Source organism: Trichechus manatus, unplaced genomic scaffold (assembly GCF_000243295.1).
Source record: "Trichechus manatus latirostris isolate Lorelei unplaced genomic scaffold, TriManLat1.0 scaffold00019, whole genome shotgun sequence".
NCBI classification, from domain to species: Eukaryota; Metazoa; Chordata; class Mammalia; order Sirenia; family Trichechidae; genus Trichechus; species Trichechus manatus.
In genome coordinates this window covers 4,391,384-4,398,239 of record NW_004443955.1, presented here as the reverse complement: position 1 = coordinate 4,398,239, position 6,856 = coordinate 4,391,384, and the positions used below count along the sequence as shown (strand labels likewise).

At 42.0% G+C, this 6,856-nt stretch overlaps 1 non-coding gene across 1 annotated transcript; it reads right to left on the bottom strand.

Annotated features, from left to right (window-relative positions):
• Positions 1–1,839: 1,839 nt before the first annotated feature.
• Positions 1,840–1,911, bottom strand: TRNAE-UUC (transfer RNA glutamic acid (anticodon UUC)). Its single transcript has one exon. It is a non-coding gene; the product is annotated as a tRNA-Glu (tRNA).
• Between the last annotated feature and the right edge of the window lie 4,945 nt (positions 1,912–6,856).

Sequence of the window (6,856 nt, the reverse complement as noted above, 5' to 3'; positions counted from 1 at the left end):
CAACAGTGTCCTCAGGAAAGAGGATGAGTGAGCAAAGGGAGGGGATGTGGGCATGTGCATGAGTGTGGAGCCAAAGGGATGGATAAACATTCTAGGCAGAGGGAAAATAAAATGGAAAGGCTCAAGGTGACTGGGGAATGGCATGGAAAATAAGTCAGGAATGTAAATATGGCTAATTCTGGAAAGATTGTGGGGAGAAAGTGATAGGAAATGAGGGTGGAGACAAGGCCTGGGGTCAGGACATGGAAGACCTCAAAGTCATGTGAAGGAGTGTGGGCTTTATCTCAGTATAAGGAAAGGGATTGGTGGGTGGGAGCGACATAATCAGAACTGCATTTTTTTTGAAAACCACTTTTGGTGCTCTGTGAAGTTTAGATCAGTGTGGAGTATAGATAAGGGAATAGTTTTTGGCCAAAGCTGGAACCGTGCAGCTGTGCAGAAGGAGTGAGAATGGAGAAAAGGCAGCCAGTCTAAGAGATATTTATGGGGCACACTTCTCAGAAATAAATCTTAAAAAGAAATTGTAATATGCCACAGAATGGACACTATCTGAAGTAATAATTTGTAAAAGACTCAAATGATCTTTATGGCCAAATCTTACATTGGCCTCCAATATAAACTGAGAACGCAGAATTAAGATTGAATCAAGGAATGGAAGCTACTGCCTCTGCACAAACTAGTTCATTTTCTCTAAAAATAAAATTTTATCTCTGTATGCAACTCATGTTGTTGGCTTGTGAAAGGTCTGGATTCCCTGCACACTCTCTCAGCTGAATTCATTGTCCAAATCAAGCTGAAGACATCAGCAACTGGAGCACCATGAAGTTGGTCACATGATTTGATCAATCAGAGTAAGTGGGACAAGGACTGGTTCCAACACTAGAACTTTCAAAGGAGACAGCACCGCCTGTTCCAGACCTGCATTAGCCACTATCATCCAGGCTTATAGCTACACGTAGGCCTAAACGTAGAAAGAAATATTTTAATTCCACCTTGGAAATGGCATAGAAGCTGAAATTTAAAGACTTTTCCCACCTCTGAAAGTTTGAATTTGAGAAATGCTGACCCCAACTTAACCACGTGTGTGATTCTATCCAGAGGCTGTTCCTGTGCCTCTGTTTCTCCATTCTAACTCTGTGAAAGTTAACTAGGTGAATGGATCTGGTTTCTTCTCTAGCCCCCTACATCCACGCCCAAACCTCTGTTGAAGCGATATTTCTACTTGGAGAGCTCTTACTTCTTCGTATCCCAGTTCCAGCGACTGTAGCTTTGGAAAGCCTCTGGACAACATCAGCTACTTTCCTGTGTGTGGGCCTCTTAGTTGGGGCAGAGAGAGCAGTGAATTGGCCAGAACCTATGAATTCCTTTTTCCAGGAGAGTTTGACCAGTAAATATTAATTGTTATTATTTATTGTATAAGGAGCCCTGGTGGTACAGTGGTTAAGCACTCGGCTGCTAATGGAAAGGTCCCGGTTTGAACTCACCAGCCTCTCTGAGGCACAAAGTTGTGGCAGTCGGCTTCTGTAAAGATTACAGCCTTGGAAACCCTTCGGGGTAATTTTGCTTTGCCCTATAGGGTCGCTGTGTGTTGGAGTCAATTCTAAGAGCAATGGATGGGTTATTATTTATTGGAATTTTAAATGATTTATATGGTGGACAAAAATAACAATGCCGACTGTAGTGTGTAAAACCGGAAGGCTTCTTGATTTTTGAAATTCAGAGTAAGACTACAGTTTTCAACATTCCCCTTACCGCTTTAAACACTTAGCGTTTTCTTTCTAAAGAGTATACAAATCAACTTCGTGGTTTTCCTTCCTAAACCCTAAAAGGCTCACTGTTTTCCCACACCAGGAGTCGAACCCGGGCCGCCTGGGTGAAAACCAGGAATCCTAACCGCTAGACCATGTGGAAAACCGTAAATCGGTTTCTGAGTCCGAGCAAAGTGAATGATTACCCTCTGCTTCCGCCGTCTGCGCTCTGCCCCGCCCCCGGCATTGTGGCTCGTTTCTGCGCCTGCGCGGGCTTGTCTCCCTTTTCTCTCCCCGTCGGTGCTCGGAGTGGTCTCCGTACGAGCCCCTGATGGGCGGTTTTGTCATCCCCAAACCCTCCCGACTCTGGCGCGCCGGGGGCTGCTTGGACTAACCCACCCACCTTCACTCCGCCCGGTGGAAGTCTCCCCCCGCCCAACCCCGGAATTGGGGCGGCCAGGTCTGCCCCGGCTTTAGTTTCCGTCGCTGTTAAAAGGCTCCCCCCGTGCAGTTTTGGAAAGAGGGGTCTCAAATGGTTTAAGATGCAGCGACGAAGAATCCCAAGACATGAGCTTGGCTCCCCAGCTCTCAGTCCCCAGGTAACGTCCTAGTAGAACAACTGTTTCCAGTCATGATGCTTTAGGACCTCGGACGTTTTAATTGAAGGTCCTATAGATTAATTTTAATTTCATGAACCAGGGCTGATGGACAAAACCCTAATAGCCCACAGGAGGTGTTTGGGAACAAAAATCCTTAAGAGAGAGCCTGTCTTGAAGATCTTATTTAGGGAAGGCCTTAGAACCAGAACCAGTTGCCTGGAGTCTGTGCCAACTCATGCCTTACACTATTAAAACAACAATAAAGGACAACATCCACATATTGTACTACACTAAAACTCTTCTATGGCAGAAAAAAAATGGACTGAGTGATGAGCATTTACAACTTATATATCAAACTTGGTATCTTACATAGATTTTAAAAAACATTATAAGAAATACTGCAATATAAACAACAAGTTGATGTGAACAGGCCACTCACTGGCGAGAAACCCACGACTAAAAGCATTTGAAAAAATTGTCAACCTCACTGGTTCCCAGCTAGCATTTGGCCAAAAAGCAAAAGTGTGAAAATGTCAAGTGTTGGCAAGTATGTGGAGAAAAGGAAACTCAGAAACCTGTAAAAGTGGATCAGGGAAGCAGATTGTCAGAATTTCATAAACATACTTATGACCAAAAATTCTACTTTTTATTTTTATACAAAACTGGTATTGTTCTGGAACTGCCTCACACCCACTGAACACGAAGAAACGCTGTCATGAAAGTAATAGAATAAGACACTGACAAAATTGTTTCGATTCTCCTGGAATCCAAATTTCTGGGTTCATGGAATTGGGGTGACCCACACAGGCCATCTGCCCTTAGCTGTCCTTTTGAACTTTGGTAGAGCTGGTTCCCTGGAGTTACCTTCAGGTTGAACAACAGCTTAGTAAGAGCAGCTTTGCAGAGCATTGGGTTCTTTTGGAAAATTACCTGTGTGCAGCCAGCTTTCAGAAGGAGGAACTTCAGGCTCTGACTTCTTGTTAGGTGCAGGCTAGTGGATTCAGACTTATAGGACCTTGGGTACAATAGAACAAAACACTTCCCAGTCCTGTGCCATTCTCACAATCCTTCAGTCCACTGTTGCAGCTACTGTGTCAGTCCATCTCACTGAGAGTCATATTTTAAGTGCCTTCCAACCTGAGGGGCTCATCTTCAGGCAGTATGTCAGACAGTGTTCCACTGCTGTTCATAAGGTTTTCACACTTTTGTTTTTTGGCCAAATGCTAGCTGGGAACCAGTGAGGTTGAGAATTTTTTCAAATGCTTTTTCGTCGTGATTTTCTCGCCAGTGAGTGACCTGTTCACATCAAGTTGTCATTTTTATATTGCAGTATTTGTCTTATAATTAATGTGTAGTTTTAAAAATCTATGTAAGATACCAGGTTTGATATATAAGTTGTAAATGCTTATCATTCAGTCTGTTTTTTTACTTTTTTTTTTTTTAAGAAGTAGATTGCCAGGTCCTTCTTCCTAGTCTGTCTTAGTCTGGAAGCTCTGCTGAAACCTGTCCACCATGGGTAGCATTGCTGGTATTTGAAATACCAGTGGCATAGCTTCCAGCATCACAGCAACACACAAGCCACCACAGTACAATAAACTGGCAGACGAATGGTGGAAGGGTCTGACTAGAGGCTGTTTTAGGATGTATGGCATGTCCTTGGTGACTGTTTCTCTAACCTGCTCTGTGCTTTGATGTTATCTTCTGAGAAATTAACAATGACCTATATAACCACTTTCACCGTCCCCTCTTCAGAGCGACTTCTCAACTTTTTAGGGTGATACTGCCCAATTCAAATCTTATCTACTCACAATAAATATATTCTGTTACACTGATTTTTGGTGTTTCTCTAAGCAATTTAGATTTGCGACAACACAAATAACATTACCATACTGGAAGGGGCAGGATCATCCCAAGCAAAAAATCAAAGAAGGGTCAAGGGATTTATCTCTAAGAATTTCAAACATCTGTGTGATTAAAAGTAATAATAAGAAGAAGAATTTCAAACATTTGTGGGATGAGAGGCACCATAAATAACGTCAACAGACAAACCACAGACTGAAAGAAATGTTTGAAATATTTTTAGTAGAAAAGGTGACTATACTATTGTTAAAAAATAATCAAAACTGAAAGAAATTAAAACATAAGATTTATTACAAACAGTCATTCTGTATGCATGCAGGAAGATCATTTCTAAAACAAGTGGTTCTAAGTAGGCTAGTTACAATTGTAAAAAAATATATTTAAATTAGCTCAAAACAATGATATGAAATTTGATCATAATTTAATGAATAATTTCTAAATTGGGGGAGCACTAGCCTCCCATGCATGAAGGAAAAATGAAAAAGAAGCACGCTGAAGGATTGTAAATTCCACAGAAATTTAAATATTTTTTTCTTCATAAATGCAAGTTTCCATGGTGACCAAATGCTTCATGGTTACTGAGTTAGCATTAGAAAGGAAACTGCTGAAAATGTGGCCCTGTACCCATTTGTAGCTATGAGGTCTCTTGAAATTAAAATTGAGAAAGCCCAGAGTCTTTTTCATTAAATCAAAAGATAATGGTTTTGTTATTGACTACACTTTTCTAGCCAAAAAAGACAAATTAACAATGCTGCTGAGCAGCATGTGGTTAAAAAAAAAAAAATGAGTCAGTGCTTTTGCAGTTCGGCTCAGGCTTTTTTTAATGGTTAATTTTTGGTTTCGTGGGTAAAAAGAAGTACCTTAAAATCAAAGTGAGATGTCTGTTACTTTTTTTCTTTCTTTCACACTATGCAACTAAACCTAAGCATCTAAGAAAAAAACCAACAGGAAAAGGGCAAAGGATATGAGTAGGGAATTGAGAAGAGGGGTATTCTGGTTGGTCAGTAAAGGTAGGAAAAAGCCCAACTTCACTTGGAACTATGGCAACATAAAACAATGCCAGAATATCCAGTGTTAAGGAGGAAGTGAGGAGTCAAGCTCTGATGATGGAGATGGGTACAGCCCATTTAGGGGCAGAGCTTGGCAATTATCTATGAAAATGTAGATGCTGTACATTTAATATAGCAATTTCACCTCGATGTTCCCCATGGCCAGGAATCCTGTGACACTCGCACCTTAGGTAGGGAGGACAGTCTGGGAGGCAGTGCCCTGCAGTAGTAAGCAGTGGGTGCCTGGGTGCCTCAGGGCTTTTTCATGCTCCTTGGTCGTTCCCATACCAGGTGAACAAGGGGCGTCAGTGCAGACTCCAAGGTTACTATCTTTCTGGCACGTGAATAGAGATGGCTGGTCTTCCCCTGCCAGACTGTGCAGAGGTTGCTGGGAAGTGGCTGCCCATTCAGAGACTGTCTTTCCCACTGTCTTAGTCATCTAGTGCTGCTACAGCAGGAATACCACAAGTGGATGGCTTCAATAAAGAGAAATTTATTTCTTCACAGTAAAGTAGGCTAAAAGTCCAAATTCAGGTTGTCAGCTTCAGGAGAAGGCTTTCTCTCTCTGTTGACCTTCTCATCAATGTTCCCGGGACGAGGAGCTTCTCCTCGCAGGGACCCTGGGTCCAAAGCACACACTCTGCTCCTGGTACTGCTTTCTTGGTGGTATGAGGTCCCTCATTCTCTGCTTGCTTCCCTTTCCTTTTGTCTCTTGTAAGGTAAAAGGTGGTGCAGGCCACACCCTAGGGAAACTCCCTTTACATTGGATCAGGGATGTGACCTGAGTAAGAGTGGTGTTACAATCCCACCCTAATCCTCTTTAATGTAAAATTAACAATCACAAAATGGAGGACAACCACACAACACTGGGAATCATGGCCTAGCCAAATTGATACGCACACTTTTTGAGGGACACAATTCAATCCATGACACCCACCCCCTTCCACTTCAGTGGAGCCATGAAAGTGCTAATGCTCAGTGGCCGTTCCAGGCTCAGCTTCTTACAAAACTGGTGATCCTCTCCAACTCTACTCAACCCTTACCTGAATGCAGAGAATTCTGAGGCCCTGGAGGAGGAGCCAGAGCCACAAGACAGAGAAAGACTGGATCCCTGAGTCACCATGTGGAAGCCAATTGCCAAGCACCAGCACATACAGTGTGTTGTTACATATAGAAATAAAGTTTTATTGCATGAAGTCTCTGAAATCTGGGGGCTTGTTTGTTATACTGCCCTAAGTTAATGCAGTAAGTTTCTGTGATGATAAAGGCAAGCAGCATGGAAAAGAATCTTCTAGGAGGTGATTAAACGTCTCAGCAATTGTTGTTTTTTTAGGGAGAAAGTATGGCAGAAATTGAAGTACAATAGGAGCCTTGAATATTTTACAGAGCAGTATGTCAGGATTAAAATTATCCTCATATTCAGTTTGGTAGCATTAATTTAAGTGATGAAAAAAATAGGAATTCATATCCTGCATTTTTATCTTCTATTGGATACTGATATATTTTAATAATTTAGGATTTAGGCTTAAGACACTTAGAGATCTGAAAGATAACCTTGCAGATTTTTAAGGCCAACACCTCAAAAATATCCAGGAGGTTA